The sequence below is a fragment of the Anastrepha ludens genome, chromosome 2 (genome assembly GCF_028408465.1).
Source record: "Anastrepha ludens isolate Willacy chromosome 2, idAnaLude1.1, whole genome shotgun sequence".
In the NCBI taxonomy this organism is placed as follows: Eukaryota; Metazoa; Arthropoda; class Insecta; order Diptera; family Tephritidae; genus Anastrepha; species Anastrepha ludens.
In genome coordinates this window covers 73,618,812-73,636,049 of record NC_071498.1, presented here as the reverse complement: position 1 = coordinate 73,636,049, position 17,238 = coordinate 73,618,812, and positions in this window count along the sequence as shown.

Genomic DNA, 17,238 nt, shown 5'->3' with positions numbered 1-17,238 from the left:
TATTCTAGGGATCAAAATAAGAAACTTTGCCGAAGGAACCATACCTCTAAAACGATTTCTGATGTCCCCCAATTTGGGTCGAACGGAAAATCCCACTTTGACCCATTTAGAGTGCTCCAATCGAGTCCAAATGTATGACCGACCCCCACTAACTTTGGACGGCCGATCCACCCATGCCAGTGGCACACCCCATTTCAAAATATCACCATATTTGGCCGTTACATGAGAAAATAAACTAAAAAGTTCGACCCAAATTGGGGGACATGAGAATTCGTTTTAGAGGTACGGTTCCTTCGGCAAAGTTTCTTATTTTGATCCCTAGAATATGATTTTCGCAGAGCAATGGGCGATTTTTTTGCCTCCCCACAAAAGACACTAAAAGTTCGACCCAAATTGGGGGACATCAGAACTCGTTTTAGAGGTATGGTTCCTTCGGCAAAGTTTCTTATTTTGATCCTTTGAATATGATTTTCACAGAGCAATGGGCGATTTTTTTGCCTCCCCACAAATCGACCCGGCCTAATATACAGGGTGGACCATCGGATAGTTTCTATTCGGCCGCCGTAGCCGAAGGGATTAGTACTTGTCTACCATTCGGCAGTGCCCTGGTTCGCACTCCGCTGCAGGCACGATTCACCAAACGGTTTTTTTCGAATTAGAGTATTTTTGCTATGAAAAAGATCCTCTCAAAACAAAAAAAAAAACAATGTGCGCCGTTCGGAGGCGGCATAAAACTGTATGTCCATTGAACTTTGTTACAGCAAAGTGCAAGTTTGAAATGGCTCAAACACTACGTTAATTTTTGACAATTTTCCTGCTGATGGTGTTGGGTGCTTTCCTGTTAAAAACTATAGTTTTATAAAAAAATTATTGAAAAAAAAATAAATAAATAAACTGTCAAAACTTGTCAATATGTGGTGTGCACTTTATACAATGTATACGGCGAGAATAAATTCACAGAAAAAAGTTCCGTTATTTTTGCTTTTGTTCATATGCATTGTCTACTAATAAATTATATCAGTTTCGTGGCGAATTTCTCTTTTTAACAACGGAGTGGGGAAAATCGCATTGCAGTGATTGCATTACATATTTCTAAGTGTGGTAAAAGTGCGAGTGAGATTTACGAATTTCTTACGAAGAACTTAATATTGCGAGAATGTTTGTCTACCGTATGATCAACCGAATCGACCAGATTCATGTCAAGACTAATTACTCAACTAGTCATCTTTTGACAACGCGCTTGAAGAAAATTAGACTAGAGAGAGTCCCATTCAACGGCCATAAAAATATTATTTTCACAAATAAGAAAATTTTCACTGTTAAAGAAGTTTTTTAAAAAGCAAAACGAGAAAATCTACGCTAAAATTTCTAAAGAAATGTTGTTACAAGGTTTCACCGTGGCCATCATCCAGCCTCCGTAATGGTTTGGTGGGGAGTGTCTTGTAAAGGCGTTATATCTCCACATTTCTGCGAAAAAGGGGTTAAGACCTGGGAAAAAGTGTACCAGGAGGATGTCTTAGAAGACGTGGTGAAGCAGCTGAACAGTACTCTCCTCAATGGAGAGGGTTGTATCTTCCAGCAAGATTCCGCTCCAGCCCATAAGGCGAAGGCCTAAGGCAAAAAAAAAATATTCTTGGATTCGTAGCCACAGAAGATTGGCCGTCTGGAAGTCCAGATCTGAATCCATAGTTTGTGGTCAAAATTGGAGAACATGGCCTGTCGAAGACCTCGCAGAACTATGGAGAATATCCATGAGAACCGTGCATGTTGCAATGGGGAATGGCGTGATCGTTTGAAGGCTTGTGTAAAATCAAATGGTGACCATTCCGAATGAAAATTAAGTATATATATATTCTTTTTTTTAATACTTACATGTTTAAATAAAACTAACTTCATTAATAAAAGTATTAGAATTTCATATCTATAACGGACTTAACTTGTAACAGAACTTATGGCAGGACTAAGTATAACATACCTTCTGCTCAAATATGAACGAGATGTTATCAATAAAACGGTCCGCGGATGACATATGGCAAAAATAAATTTTTTGTTTTTTGGTAGGACTGTTATAAGCTTACATGGCAAATTTCAGCGTGATATGTCACATAGTTTATTTTCTGTGCTACTGTAAACAAGTCAAGCTCGAGTGTGTTCTTCGAATTCTCTTTTATGACTTCAATTGTCTCAAAATGTTTTCCACGGAGCGGCAACTTGAGCTTGGGAAACAGGAAAAGTCACATGGAGCCATATCAGGCGAATACGGTGCTTGCGGAACGATATTAACATTATTTTTGTTCAACTAATCGCGAACAAGACGTGATGTGTGAGCTGGTGCATTATCGTGATGCAAGAACCATGACTTGTTGTCCCACAATTCCTTCCTTTTAAGACGAATGTTCTCGCGTAAACGCTTTAAAACGTCTAAATAATATTCAGCGTTAACCGATTTTGCGATTTGTGCGATTTTCAAGCACAATTTCCTTTACTTTTCCGATGTTTCCGTCGTTTACTGATGTTGCTGGACGACGTTCATGAGGCAAGTTTTCAACCGATGTACGGCCCTCTTTGAACGATTTGTACCACTGGAAAACACGTGCACGCGATAGAGCAGAGTCACCATGGGTTGACTGCAACATTTTTAAGGCGTCTGAAGCCGAAATTTTGTTGGAATAACAAAATTTCAAACAAATTCTTTGTTCAACTTGAATTTCCATCGTTACATTCGAAGAACACACTCGAGCTTGACTTGTTTACAGTAGCACAGAAAACAAACTATGTGACATATCACGCTGAAATTTGCCATGTAAGCTTATAACAGTCCTACCAAAAAAACAAAAAAATTATTTTTGCCATATGTCATCCGCGGACCGTTTTATTGATAACGTCTCGTTCATATTTGAGCAGAAGGTATATACATATATGTATCTGTATACAGCTATTAATGGAGAAAAGGCGCTCTTCCTCGTAATAACATATAAGATGATTATTATTATTTTTTTGATATCCTTATGAAATAGTTATTTTTGCACAAATATATTATTTTATTTCAGCTTGTTTATTTAATTACTTTCCTCATTAGTATAGTATTTTGTATCCATTATTTTTTTAAATTCTTTCACACCTGCGAGGTAAACTTTCTATTGACTTTTTACAGCTCTTCAAAGGAATAGGGTTCCACGCATCCTGTACTCCTTGCCAAGGTTCTTTTTAATTTTTTGCCTAACCTAAACCTTAATATATTCCCATAGATTTTTAATGCTGTTAAGTTCGGTGCTTCGTGCTGGCCAATCCAGAAATGCAGTTTTTCTACGGAAAGCCAATTTTTCCTCACTTTCACTGCATACTTAAACTCGTTGTCATGAATGAATAACCAGTTTAGTGGCATGGACTTGAAGGAATATGGCTCCATGGCATTTTTCAGATTATCAATATAAACAAAGTTATCCATATTGCCATTCATTCTCACTATTGGTTCTACTTCATTCTAAGAAAATTATCCCCAAACTTTCAAGATATCCCCTCCGTGCTTTACGGTCTTTGTTGTGTACCGGGAATTGAACTCTTATTTTTTCACCACGAACCAAGGAAGCAATTATATTGATTTTAGTTTTGTCCCTAAAAAGTATTCCTTTCCATAAGTTTACGCTTTTGCTTCTATGAGCATTTGCGAAAGACAAACAGTCTTGGTATTTTTTTTGACTGTAGCGAATTTTATCTATTGATACATACAAATTATTTTTATTGATTCGTCTTCGTAAAAGTCTGTTTTCAAAAATTAATCAGCTAAACATCGAGAAACATTTAGTTCCAGCAAGGCTACAGTTTTCTCTGTAGAAACTTCGCTGTCGGCAAGTGCGTTTGTACAATTAATGCTACGCCCTCATCAGGTGTAGATTTTGTGTCTTAATTTTATCTTTATGTCAATGAAAAAACGTTTTGTTTGTTAACCCCTTAATTTTTTAGTTTTGTTTGGAAAAACTTTTCTTTTTTTCCTTCCTGCTTAATTACTTTCAGCGAAAATGAGTATACTTGCCAGAAACAGAGTGAAATGTTTTTGTCTGTAAAAGTAGGTAATTATGACTAAAAATCGAACTTGTGTATTCAAATAAATTAACCAATATTCAAATATGCCAGATTAACCAATATTCAAAAATGTCCTTTTTTAAAGATTTTTATTTGCCATTTTACAGGGGGAACAATTATATTTCATTCGTTCACGACGAGTATATTCAACACTATGCCATAAATTTTCGTTTCGCACTGACGAGGATATGCATACATACATAGGTATGTCGAGTAGAAATAGTCAAAGCGTGAAGCAGAAAAAGTTTTTCGAAATAAAATGAAACAGTTAAAGGGTTAAAAAATATGCTGTAGGAGTGTGTGCACTGGTCACTACCGTAAAATCAGCTCCTTGTTCACTGTTTGTCCTTTTAGGGAATACCAAAATCCACTTTTCTTATTTAAAAGGTGCGGTAGCTTCCTGGAAATGCAGATAATGCTATCAGATTTTCGATGCATGAGTTGTTACTTATCACCCAGAGCGGACTGCTTTCCTTTATATATATAAATATTTATATTATATGTATATCTACAGTGACTCACAAAAGTATTTTGCATGAGAAGACAAATAAGTTCACGCTTCAATTCCTGTATATTTTTTAAATTCATTTGTTAATTATTTCATAAATTCTTAAACATAAACCTTATATCTACATAAACAATGTATTAAAACTTTAAAAGAAAAATATGTTCCAATGTAAACGTAAAAAAAGTAAAATAAAATAGAATTCATTGCTCACAAAAGTATTTTGCTTTTGACTAGGTGGTGTACAAATATACTAATTTCTATTAATTCAATATTTCGTATGATAACCATTATTTTTGGAAACTGCTTCCAAGCGCCTTGGCATAGATTCTATTAACTTGCGACAAAAGTCAAGAGGTATTTTTTCCCATTCTTGGAGTAAAACATCTTTAAGGTCACTTTTTGACGAAATTTTGTGTTCTCGCACTCTTTCTTCGAGATAGGCCCACAGATTTTCTATGGGGTTGATATCGGGACTTTGGGGAGGTGTTGGCAAATGTTTTGTATTAAAAAGTATCCACATTTTGACATCATGAGCTGTATGCTTGGGGTCGTTGTCGTGTTGAAACAAAAAGTGGTTAGACGACATTCCCATTTTTTCTGCATTGGAATGTAAGTTGTCTTTGAGAATAGACAAATAAAGATGTTTATCCATCGTTCCATCTATAAACACCAGCTTTCCGACTCCTTGGGCCGACATACAACCCCACACCATGACGGAACCTCCACCGTGCTTAACAGTGGATTTAACATTTTTTAATCGCAGCTCTTCATTTGGCTTCCGCCATACCATACGACGTCCGTCCGGACCAAAAATGTTGTATTTGCTTTCATCACTAAATATGGCGGTTTTCCAAAACTCAAAACTTTTGGTTTTATAGGTGTTGGCGAATAAAAGCCGCTTTGCTTTATTGACTTGTGAAATCAGTGGTTTTTTCCTTGCTGCACGACCGTGAATATTGTTGCTTCTGAGGGCTCTGCGCACTGTCTCATCGGATACTTCAATCTGAAAGGTTGCTTTTATTTTGTCATTGATTTTTGGGGCTGATAAATGTGGGTTTTTGCGATTTTCTTTCAATATTTGGCGTTCTTCTCTCTCAGTTAGCAACTTTGGTCGACCAAAACGGGTTAAATTTTCTAAATTACCGCGTTCTTTACACCGTTTTATTACATTTTCTATCGTTTGGCGGCATCGACTAAACATATTGCAAATATATTTCGTAGATTTTCCTTCATTATGGAGATGTAAAATAATTTTTTTTTCAGCTGTAGTTAGTTCTTTATCCTTTGTCATTTCCGATATGCACAGTACCACAATTACAAACGAAATGAACTCAATTACAAATAAAATTGATTGTAATACGCACTTGTAGCCACAACTTCAGCGAAAACAGAAAAAGTAACTGAACTGCGTCCAGTAACGGTATCTATGTATAAACAATAAGCAAAATACTTTTGTGAGCACACATTTTCATTGCTACGCACGTTTTTTGTTATATGCACCTAACGGTACAATTTTTGTGCATGATGTGTAGCCCAATTGCTAAGACAGTGCTCAATAATGCGTGTAAGTATTATCATTTTTATTTTCGGATACTTAGTACATACAAAATCTTAAATTTGTACATACGCGCTATTATGCAAAATACTTCTGTGAGCCACTGTATATATAATTATAAATAATCTCCAAGGAGAGAGCAATTTTCAACAACCAGCAAATAAATAAAGTTAAATGAGTTCAAGTAAATATAACAAGTAATTAACAAGATTTACGATCTATAAGCCCAACATTCCTTCAGTCGGTCAAAACAACAACAATCAAACAATGGCAACAGTCGGTTAAACAGTTTCATAATGAGCTTACCTGCTTTTGTTTCAAATGAATAAATAAACGATTTATAAAAAAACACAAAATTTACTTAGAATATGCAGCAAAAGATCAATGTATAAAAGGTAATTTATTTGAGGTCACAAATATTCATAAAAATTGTTATTTTCAATCTAAGCAACTTACAAAGTTGTATCTTTAAGTGATCGATGATGGAAGTATTTAATATAATTAAGAAATGCATATGTACATACTCGTATGCTTGTAAAACATAAAAAGATTGCTAGTAAGCTAGCCATACATTTAGCAACGGTATGAGTTGTGCCATGATTTATACATATAGACTCGCGTTATAGACACATATTAAAGAAACTACTAAACGGTGAATGCTGAGCTACTTGTGCACCATAAGAAAGTGACACTTAGAGACAAGGAGGATGCTGGTCGTTGGTTTGGAGGTTGTTTTCGTTAAATTTTACACACCAACGAGGCAAAAATATGATATATGTACATACATTGTATACATATGTATGTATGTAGATATATAAATACATTCATGTATATAAATAAATAAATAATTGGCGCGTACACTTCTGTTAGGTGTTTAGTCGAAGTCCTACCCCTATTTGTGGTGTGCGTCTTTATGTTGTTTCACAAATGAAGGGACCTACAGTTTTAAGCCGACTACGAACGGCAAAGTTTTTTATGAGGAGTTTTTTCATGGGAGAAATACAGTCGTAGGCTTGCCATTTCAACTTGAGTGAGAGACATGAGTACAACATAACGCCACAAAAAAATCGAACCTGCCAAAATTCAAAATTCGCGATACTTTTTGAACACACCTCGTATATATATGTATGCTGCGTCGTTTTCACTGCTTTGGGAAGCACTTAAGTTTCACAATTAAATCCTAATTTATTTAATGCAATTATTTATTTATTGTAGATAAAAAGTTAACAATCCAAATTTGGTATAGCGTAAAATGAACAAGCGGCGAACAGCACGTTAAAAAGAATAATGATAATGTAAGATATGTATGTATAGCGATGAAAGAGATACACAGATGGACAAAAGTCACCGTCATTTAGTATCTAGAAGATTATAACATCTCCCGTGCCCATAATATAATGGAAACATGAAAAGTAGCATATTTAACAAAAACTATGATTTATTTAATTTCTATTTCAGTTTAAATATCTTTCTCTTACTAGCCCATTTTTGGAAAAATTAAAAATAAAATATTTTTGTCACCTTTTTGGAGGACAAAATTCACCGTCACGTCAGCTTGGCTTGCCTTTTAAAATCATTTTAACAAAAATTTAAGCCAATCTGGCTCCTTTTTTCAGTGAGTTCGTTTAGTATGGTAGCTTTAAGACTGATCTGTATACATTCTATAACGGTACTTAATTAAAAAATTTTACTAGCGCCGCGTGATTGTTAAAAATGAATAAAAAAAGGAGAGAAACCACAATTGAAGAGAGAAAAATTATTGTACAATATTTTAAATGCGTACAATCAAAGCAAGACCATTCGGGAGATATGCTCATTAGTAAACCGTACACGCACCACTATTACTGGAATAATATTTAAAAAGATTTAAAGATGAACCAAAGTGCAAATATTTGGCAAGGAGTGGACGACCGCCGGCACTACCTGAACGTGAAAAGCGTGAAATAATAAAAATAGTTAAAAAAAGAGCCAAAAACTCCGTCAACAGAAATTGCTGCATCGATAAAGGAAAGCACTGGTACACTTGTTCACCCACGTAATGTGCGCAGGGCGCTGAATTCCGCTGGTTATAACGCCAGAGTATGCAGAAAAAAACCACAGATCAGCAAGGTCAACCAAACGAAGCGTCTTTCCTTCGCAAAAGAGCATTTAAGCAAGGAAATAGATTTCTGGGAAAAAGTTATCTTCTCTGATGAAAGTAAATTTTGCATATATAAATCAGACGGACGTGTTTTAACGTGGAGAAAGCAGGGCGATGCATTAGTAGAGAAGCATATACAAATAACTGTGAAACACGGTGGTGCTGGAGTCATGGTATGGGGATGCATGTCGGCGGCTGGTGTCGGAGAGCTCGTCTTTATCGAAGAAATAATGGACAAAGGACTTTATTTGAATATCCTTAAAGAAAATCTCCAAAAAAAGTGCTTAAAAGCTTGGCATTGAATCAGACTATTATTTTCAGCATGACAATGACTCCAAGCACACCGCAGAAATAGTTAGTTTGTGGGTCTTGTACAACACTCCCCATACCTGAAAACTCCGCCACAGTCACCTGACCTGAATCCAATAGAGCATTTATGGGACAATTTGGATCGGCGCATTCGGGAGCATCACATTACCTCAAAAAATATGCTTAAGCAAACGCTGCTACAGGAATGGCAGAAAATAAGCCCAGATGTTACCAAAAAACTGGCTCATTCGATGCAGAAACGATTGCAAGCTGTCATCAAAAATAACGGCAAACACACATCGTACTAAAATATTGTAATATTAGCACTTAAATTGATTAAGTACATTATTAAATGACGGTGACTTTTGTCCACCAGAAATGTACACAGCAACCATTATATGCCATTTTTTTTATAAATACTTCTTGAATTAGCCTTATGTTTCAACTGAAACAGAATTTAAATAATTAATAGTTTTCGTTAAATATACTACTTTTTATGTTTCCATTATCTTCTGGGCGCGGGAGATGTTATAATCTTCTAGATACTAAATGACGGTGACTTTTGTCCATCAGTGTATATTGATGTTGTTGAAGTGAACTCAACATACCGCCACCTTTGAACTATCTTGATATGTTCAGTATGTAATTTACAAAGGAAATAAATTCGAATACAAAACTTAAGCAAAAATAGAAATTTCAAAGTTAAATAACTACATTTTACAATAGTTTTCTTCGGAAAATACGTTCCCTTGTGTTGGTAGAAGCCACAGCTTAGGTATTGGTCGAGTGAATTCTCCGTTTACGGTTTTTATCGTTACGACACGTACGTGACCATCTGTACCAGGATGACAATGAATTACTCTTGCGAGTGTCCACTTTGTTGGAGGAGAAGAATAATTAAAAACAGCGACGACGTCTCCTTCTTGAAAATTTCGTGATGGACGAAACCGCTTAGCACATCGTTGCAAGCTAACGAGGTATTCGTCTCTCCAACGGCGCCAAAAGTGTTGACGAATATCAGAGATCAACTGCCACCTTTGTTGCAGGGTTCCAGAAAACGGTCAAGGCAGGTTCTGGAATTGGTTCGCCTACCAGAAAATGGCCAGGCGTTAAAATCGATAAGTCGCTTGCATCCGTCGAAATGTCGCATAATGGGCGGGAATTGACACAAGCCTCCACCTCCGTTATGAGCGTGCTAAACTCTTCATAGCTTAAGGGGTTACATGGGTTTCGTCGGGTAAAAAAGGCCTATTTTCAATATTTTTTTCTATGTAAAAAATTATTTATTTAATTCAAACTTTTTTCTGTCTTATAGATATATATTTAAAGAATGATTTCTGTAATTAAAAAAAAAAAATTAAAACTCCTCCATTGTGACGTCATTTCCGATGACCCCTCGAAAAAAAGGTGCGTCCGCGTTGTCAGCATAACTCCTGAATGGATTATTGAAAATGAAAAAACAAAAATAAGTGCTTTAGTTAAGACCATAAACTCTTTAAGCACGAAGGAAAGAAAAATAAAGTAAAAATTGGAATTTTGGCAAACATTTTTCCAAAAAAATTAAAATTTCGGTCAAATTTGCTTGACATATTGTTTTTTTTTAAATAGGTGTAATTGAAAAACAAAAAAAAAAATCCTTCATCCAAGCACGAGTAAATTGTATCTCGAACACCTGTGTAAAATTTTATCAAAATCGGTGGAGTAGTTTTCCAGAACATTTGACAACCGACTTTGAAAACACGGTTCCGAGAAAACGCGTTTAAAGTTTTGAGTAACAATAAAAGTGGCTTAGAGCGCTGTATCTCCGAAACTATTATTCGGATCGACTTGGAAATTTAGGATAATATTAGAAAAGAAGTAGAAATTAATAAGCAAAAAAACAAAAAATCTATTTTTTTAACCCACAAAACCCATGTAACCCCTTAAAAGCGTTTCTCCGAGGGAGCGTTTAAGATGATATTTTATGCGTTTGATTCCAGTTTCCCAATATCCCCCCATGTGAGGTGCGGTCGGTGGATTGAATCGCCACTCAATATCAGAGTCTGCAAAACACGATTGAAGTTGGGGGTCTTGCATGCACTCTTGATATTTCTCTCGGAGTTCCTTTTCTGCACCAACGAACTTCGTCCCGTTATCCGAAAAAATTTCTTTACAATAGCCTCTGCGGTTGATGAATCGTTTAAAGGCATTTAGAAACGAGGAACTTGAGAGATCTCCAACAAACTCGACGTGCATTACGCCTGTGCACATGCAGAAAAATGAAGATATCTAACCTTTTAGGGATTTAGCTGCCCTTCCATGCATAAATTTGAACATACTCGTATAAGGCCCAGCAAAGTCTACTGCTGTAAGAGCGAAGCAGCGAGCGTATGTTATGCGAGACGAAGGAAGATCACCCATTGATTGCGTTGCGAGCTTGCGATTTAAAGGGGTACATTTGACACATTTGCGATAGATATTACGTTGCGAGCACCAACGTCCCAATACCGGCGTTGCAGAATCACTTGGATTATGCGGGTTCCTGCATGTAGCGTATAGTGATGTATGTCCAAAACAACGAGTTTTGAAAGTGAAGAGTTTTTAGACAGTATAACAGGTTGTCTGACATTATTTGCAACATTTGCGGATTTCAACCGACCTCCAACACGAAGGATTCCAAACGAATCGAGAAACGGTTATAAACGCAACAAATTACTACGCAATTTAATCGGTCTTTTTTTCCTGCAACATCTTATTTCATTAGATAAATAGACATTTTGTGTATACTTGATTAATCTCTGATTCGAGCAACTCCTGACAATTAGGAAACCACGTTTTTTGTTATTGATTCCAATACCCACTCTAGTATTGTGTATAAATCCCAATGCATGAGCGAAAATTCTTCTTAATTTCGAATAAGATGAGTATTTTGTAATGACCGACCAGTGAACGTCAGTAGCTGCGATACAAGCCTTAACTTTTCGTACGCCTATTTCGGGTTTATGCATTATTTGCGCGGGCTGCTTCCAGAACTGTTCATATTCGTGTAAGAAGTCAGGTCCGAACCACCATAACTCATGATGTGTAAGTTGAAGCGGAGATATGCCTCTGAAGGCGCAGTCTGAAGGATTGCTTTCAGAGCGTACATGGTTCCAGCACTCGGGGGGGGGTAGGACCTCGTGATTTCCGGCGACACGGTTTGCGACGAATGTTTCCCATTTATTAGGATGTGCTTGCAGCCACGTAATTGTGGTATCTGTCCATGCTAGCAGTTGACAGCGAAAATCCTCCCAACTTTGCATGATGTGCAGCACACAACTCGAGGCGAGGTACCGTTGTTGTTTTAGCGGGGCAACTTTAGTCTTTGCTGAAATTAAACCGATTGTAATGTGACCAACCCTATGTACGGTGCGCGCATAATATGACTGCGGCAAAGGCGCGCTCTGAAGCATCGGCAAAAACATGTAACTCAGTAAATGGGCCTATCTTTCCGACTCTGACCCAACGGTTGCCCTTAAGTTCAGATAAAAGTTGTAATTACGAGCGATGATCAAGCCACATCTTGCCTATCGTATCTGGTACTGGGTCGTCCCATCCAGTGTTAGAACGCCAGATGATTTTCGACCTAATCGTTGCGGGTGAAAGTAAGCTCAATAGATCAAAAAGTTTGCTGCCATCGACCAAAAATGCTCTCTTAGTTAAGACGTGGGGCGGTTCTCCTAGAGAAATGGAAATTAAGGCGTAGCATGCGGTAATCTATAATGGGTAGAGATGTAGACTTGCCGATACATTTTTGCAACGTCTGCAGTTACTGCGTATTTTTGTATTCTAAAGCGCAAAAGTATTGAGTACAAGTCTTCTTGTAATTGAAGACCAACCTAAAGCGCATCGTTGAGGGAATTCCCCGTTGTGGTTTTAGCAGACGCGTTAAACACAACTCGCAATTTTGTCGTGACGCTGGACTCCTTTACATGTGGCATATAATAGGCATATTTCGTTTCAAGCACAACCTCCATATGATCCATTTCAATTAATTCCTGCATGAATTTGTTATAGCGTGATCCCCGGCGAATGCGTAATAAGTTTCGTACGGCGAGACTCCTTAATTCACCTAATGGCACGTCGACCTTGAGCGGTAACTCCATTCACACAAAGCGTCCGTCCAGCTTCCTACTATGAGTTGATTCAAAATGTTCCTCGCAGTACCGTTCCTCGTGGGTAAGATATCGTGTTTGCGGCGCTTCTTCAAGTTCCCACAATCTAGCCAATACTCTGCGTTACAATATGTACTACGCGATCGATCTGCGGTAGCATGAAAAACTTTTGCTGATTTTCCTGTTAATTTTCGATTGTTCGGCTTTCCTATCGATGACTGGTATCATCGCTAATGAGCGACACCTTATTTCCAAGAAGGGCGAAAGATCTTCAAAGGTAGGAGGATCGTCGCTAGTGAGCGAGTCAGTTAAAGTGAGTGTGAGCTAGTGAGTTAGGTTAGGTTAGGTTGTAATGGTTGCCCAGAGGGTAGGGCCCACTTGGACGAAATAGTTTGGTTCGTCCTTTGTGATACCATTGAAGGACAAAGAGGGGGAGGAAGGGAAGGGATGGGGAGTGGTGAGTGTTTGTGGACTACGAACGGTGACTAGTCCGCGGTTGTGTTAACCTCATTATGCTGCTGATGTAGTTCATCAGATTTTTGTTATCAACACCTGCTATATCAGCAGGCGCAGAAAAGAAGTGAGAACCAAGATATTTGAATCTTAGTCCCGCGAAGGCTGGGCAGCTTAGGAGCAGGTGCTGAGATGATTCCACCTCATCCTCCATACAGCTGACGCAAAAAGGACTCGAAGTAATTCCGAGTCTCACGGCATGTGTACCTCGCGGACAGTGCCCCGTGATGATGCCCACGAAATTTGAGAGATGACATTTTGTCATCCCCAGGATATCCCTCGAGCGCCTCCTATCCAAACGTGGCCAGAAGGACTTCGCGACCCTACACGTTCGTGTACTTGCCCAGCGTTCGCTGAGTTGGTGCATAGCCCATCCTTCCAGGAGTAGAGCGCAGGTTGTCAAGGGGATCCCGATCCTCTCCTTTCGCGGACACATTGCCTCACAGGTCCCCTGTCTGGCCAGCTCGTCGGCTTCGCAGTTTCCTGAAATGTCACTGTGACCAGGTACCCAAATTATCTTAATATCGAAGAATTCTGATGCAATCGAGAGTGAGACCAGGCATTCCCTGACCAGCTTCGAATGCACCATAATAGAGCCTAGAGCCCTAATGGCCGCTTGGCTATCGGAGTAAATATTTACCTTTTTAGCAGTTATTACGCAAGTAACTAGCCAGTCAGCTGCTTCTTTAATTGCGGCCACCTCTGCTTGGAACACACTACAGTGATCCGGTAGCCTGAATTTGAGTTTGATGGGGAGCTCTTTGCAGAATACTCCTCCTCCAACTTCGAGCCATCCGTGAACAGGTTAACGAGGCCCTGTCCCCAGGTGTTGCTCCCGCTCCACTCCTCCCTTGGTGGAATATAGATGGAGAAAGTTCCGCTTGGACTTAGCGAAGGCACACACTGGTCCGTCGTCGAGGGGATGAACTCAAAGTTTCTGAGGATGCTTGAGTGCCCATATGTGAGGTTGAGCTTATAGCCCAAGCCCCTCAGTCTGATTGCGGTACGAGCAGCGGCAATTCTGCCTGCGATGTCTATAGGTACCACATTTAACATTACATTAAGCGCCAGAGTAGAAGTAGTTCGAAGCGCCCCACTGAGCCCAATGAGAGCAGACCTCTGGACTCTCTCTAGCTTTTTAACTGATGTCGTCCTCTCCAGTGAGTTCCACCAGACAGTGACTCCATATAACAAAATTGGCTTTATTATGGTATTGTAGAGCCAGAATACAACTCTGGGCGAGAGGCCCCACCTTTTGCCAATTGCGCCTTTGCACCCATACAAGGCGATTGTTGCCTTCCTTACTCTCTCCTCAATGTTGGGCTTCCACGTCAGCTTGCTGTCAAGGATTAGACCTAGGTACTTCACCTTGTCAGAAAGCACCAGCGGAGCGCCCCCCCATCGAGGGAGTTGAGCTCTGGGTGTTTTATATTTCCTCGTAAATAGGACGAGCTCCGTCTTAAGAGGATTCACCGATAAGCCGCAATCTGCTGCCCATCGAACAACTACGTTCAGATATCCCTGCATTAAATCGTACAGGGTATCTATCCGCGTAGGCAATCACCCTACAGCCCCTCCTCACCAGCTCCTCCAGCAAGTCATTGATAACAATGATCCAGAGGAATGGTGAGAGGACCCCGCCTTGCGGCGTGCCTCTGCTCACCTGCCGGCGGAGAGAGACGCCGCCCCACTCTGCCACGACCGTTCTGTCGCTGAGCATTCTGTAGATAAACCTGGAAAGATCGGCTCCGATCCCCAGCCTATCCAGAGCTTTAGTGATTGCCTCCGGGAGAACGTTATTAAAAGCCCCCTCAATGTCGAGGAAGGTGCCGACTGCGAGTTCTTTCTGATATAGAGACTCCTCAATATCTTTAACAATTGTGTGCAGAGCAGATTCCACTGATCTGCCTTTACAGTATGCATGTTGGGTGTGCGACAAACGCCCCCGAGGAATTCCGCTTCTTATGTGTAGGTCAATCAACCTCTCAAGGGTTTTCAGCAAGAAAGATGAGAGACTGATTGGCCTAAAATCCTTTGGGGAGACATGTGAGCTCTTGCCAGCCTTGGGTATAAACACAACCCTCACAGCCCTCCAAGATCCCGGTATATAGCCCCTGGCTATGCAGCTCGCATAGATGGGGCTCAGCCAGCGGCATGACACCACTACAGATTTCTGCAGTTGGGCAGGTATGATGCCATCAGGACCAGGTGACTTGAAGGGCCCGAAGGAGCCAATGGCCCAGGCCAAGCGGTGCTCATCCAGCAGCCAGCCCCGGTTCTGAAGACCGATTGGTGTACTTCCCAAGCTGGTGCTGCTAGATACCGGATTCGTTGGAAAATGAGCGTCGAGAAGCATTTTTAGTGATTCCTCGCCGCTCATCGCCCAACGTCCCGATTCATCCCTCAGGTATCCCAAGGGAGCCGAGCTCCTCGTGAGTATTCGTCTGAATCTTGAAGACTCATGACAGCCCTCCACGCTTCCACAGAAGTTCCTCCAAGAGTCCCTCTTGGCCTTCCTAATTTCGGACTTATAGATTCCAAGTCCTACTTTATACAGTTCCCATCCTGAGGGAGACTTAATTCTTTTAGCCCTATTAAAGAGGCGTCTGCACGAGGCCCTAAGCTCAGAGAGCTCTGCTGTCCACCAAGGTGGTTTCTCCTTCTTAGGGAGCGTTCTAAGTGGACAGGAGCTTTCAAGAGCCTTATTATAAGCTGAGGTGAAGATCTCCACCAGATCATCGATCGCTCCCTCCGAGAGATCTAAATTTTCCCTGGGTGCTTCGGGGAGAAGGTTCAGCAGATTCCTTCCGTAAATATCCCAGTCCGTTCTCCCCAGATTCCTGTAGGAGGGTCTTTTTGGGCGAGTTTCAGTGAGAGAGAATTGAATATACCTGTGATCCGAGAAGGAGTGAGTGTTAAGCACCCTCCAATCGGAAATTCGGTTTAACAGTGAGGAGGAGGCCAGAGTAAGATCCAGCACCTCCTCCCTGGTTGCGGTAACGAAAGTGGGGTCCTTACCCCTGTTGCAAATAAACAAGTCTTCGTTTAAAATAAAATCAAAAAGTGACTCACCTCTTGTATTTATGTTGGAACTTCCCCAACAGATATGGTGGGAGTTTGCATCCGTCCCTACAATTACGCCTGCGTCTCGCTTCAGCCAGGGCTTCCTTCAGCATCATTGGAGGTGGCTCCACCTCGTCCTCATGCGCCATATATGCCGACATCAGCCATAGCTTCCCCGCAGGGCCCTCTAGGCTCACAGTCACAATGTCTTCATTGCTAAAATTAGGCAAGATAAATGCATTAAGTTCCTTCCTGATGAGCATACAAGATCTTGGTTTACCTAACCCGCTGTACGCCATAAGTTTGTATCTTTTCGTCCTGAGTCCAGAAATGCCACTGTTGCTCAGCCACGGTTCCTGGATCAGAACTATATCAACTCCACCTTGTTCAAGGTGGAGCAGTAGATTGGCGGACGCCGCCTTAGAATGCTGAAGATTTATCTGAAGAATAATCATCTTCGATAATCCTCTCCAGCATCCCAAGGTCGGTGTCCTCACATTCCGAGGCCAGAAGCCTCTCCTCCTCCGCCCTGTCGAAGAATGACCCTATGCTAATAACGGACCCTGGTCGTGAGGGAGCGTCACCAACACTGTCAGCCTCCGACGCGACGGAGTCTATCTCCATGTCCACAGGAGCTTCCTCAACTGTGGGCCCTTCTTGGGCAGAGGCATCCGCTCTGGTATCGCTTTGGTAGACCCTAAGGACTACCTTTTCGAAACCATAGCTGATAACCCCCTTTGTTTCAGCAAGAGGGCCGAGAGACTCTGCATTCAGCAGGATCAGCGCTTGCCGATATGATCTCTCGGTCTTCTCCACCATAACCACCTTCCAGTTGTGCGTGGGGAGTTTCGGGTTGCAGTACCGGAGGATTTCCTCCATTCCCTCTGAAGTAGAGGGTTCGGAAGGGAGCCAGACACGTGCTTGCGGACGCATA